Source organism: Amblyomma americanum, chromosome 1, assembly GCF_052857255.1.
Source record: "Amblyomma americanum isolate KBUSLIRL-KWMA chromosome 1, ASM5285725v1, whole genome shotgun sequence".
Classification (NCBI taxonomy): Eukaryota; Metazoa; Arthropoda; class Arachnida; order Ixodida; family Ixodidae; genus Amblyomma; species Amblyomma americanum.
The window spans coordinates 235,494,973-235,497,076 of NC_135497.1; positions in this window are offsets into that span (position 1 = coordinate 235,494,973).

Here is a 2,104-nt window from a genome sequence, read left to right on the forward strand (position 1 = left end):
GGAGTGAACCTTTCTGTGTCATTATTTTCATTGCAAAGAAACCTTTGACTAATGGGCTGCTCACAGGAACAATGTTGCTGTTTTGTGGTGTACTATTGTGGGACCTCTGCAAGTGCATGCCGAACCGTGCCAGACTGCATATGGGTGTCACACTTGATGCAGCACTCCCATTGTCAAGACTGGTGCACGCATGCGTCAAGTGTGATGCCCACATGCAGTCTGGCACAGTTCGGCACGTGCTGGCAGAGGTCTTACTTTTCTCGCGATAGTACATTATTTTTTTTCCCCTACCCACATAGTTCCAATTTGTTTTGCTGAAAAGGCAAAGCTAGAAGGTGAACATTGGTCAAGCCTTTCACACAGCATATATGGATCAGAGGGCCTTTCTTTGCCAAAACAGTGGCACCCTTAAAATACATTAGCTAGCCACTTGCGCTAAACATAATCGCTCTGCATTCAAATCGCTGTAACTACCAGTTAAAGCAAAACTTATAGTCAACCATTCTGGATTGCATTTTGAAGGAGAGTTGCGATTAACAAAGTTTGTGCCAGTTATTTGTATGCTAGCTTATCTAGCAAGACTGCAGTGTAGAATGGTTCAGCATTGATGCTCTTCATGCATGTGTCAACCTGGTTACCTAGCGCCTTCAGAGGATTTCGCTATTTTTGTGCTCCTACTTGGGTCCCTTCTTGCACTGCTACTGAACAGAGCTGCTCTACTGCCTTCTTTGAAAGCATGTTTTGTACAGCTTCCAAATGCCTGATTGAAACATAAGAAAGGCACAGATGAAATGGGCAACAAGCATTAACTGTTATCATTTCAACGAAGGCTAGACGACTTCAGCAAGGGAGTCTCTACCAAGTTTCATTCCTGGAAGAAAAATCTAATGCTGCAATGATTCATGTGGCATGATGACTAAAGATTAAGACAAAAGACCTAATGAAGTGCTTGAATATGGCTTGCTCAAAAAAACAAACCATATTCAAGCACATTCCCTCCCAGCCGCTGCGGTTGCATTTTGATGGAGGTGAAATACTTGAGACCCATGTGCCATGCTATGTAGGTGCATGTAAAAGAACCGCAGGTGGTTGAAACAATCCGCAGCTCTCCAATACAGTGTCCCTCATAGAGTTGTTTTAGTATGTTGAACCCTATGAACCAACCATAAGCAAGCACAGCAAGGTGCCAAACTGGGGCAACACTTGCATGCTAATATCAAGATTTAAGGTGTTCCAAGCAAATTGATATGTGTTAATCAAGGTAGGTGAAGTGTTTGCTGAACCAGTTTTGGATGCACGTAGATGTCTGAAGCGTTTCTACAGCAAAATGAACTCTGCAACAAAATTTCCCACTTAGTCCATTTGTGAAGGTATGGAATTATTTCCTTGCCAAAACAGTAAGACCGAGTACCTTTCTAGGCAACAGAACTTTGAAAGCTGCATTTGCAGACAAGCATCTGATGCATAAAAGCAAGCAGCTTCCTGCTACCATTGTAGCAAAAGAAATAAAAAGCAGGTGGAAATATGCTTGACCAAAGGTGGGTTTAATCCTTGTACCTTAAGGAGACAATTTGCCCACACACTGTGACAGAGATTGAATAATGTCACAAGAATCATTCTTCAGTAGGGTGCACACCACCAATAAAAAAAATCAGTTCTGTGCACTGTTCCGATGTCTGTAATTCTAGTCTAAAACAGTTTGACATCTGATACCAGCTTCTCTCTCCAAGTAAACACTGTTAGGGTCCAATTATTCATGCTTAGTGCATGTTCCATTTGACACCATCATGTTAGCATTATCATTTTTGCTTTAAACCTGCACCAATGGTTGTGTGCTACTGTTGGCAAAGGTTGGAGTAAATGTGCACATTGGGACCGAGCTTAGAAATTCGCATGCCGCATGTGAGGAACTGGCAGTTTACAGTGATTCCAGCATTTTTCTATTGTTGGCTGCCTGCTTATTGCCAACCTGTGTACTTTCTGGCTCTTCCTCAAAGAATGCTTCAAACTTATTGCCTAAACTTGTCACTTCGTTTGAACAATACAAACCTCAAAGCTAACCCATCACTGATACCGAGCTCAAATGGTTTCATACGCACTACTG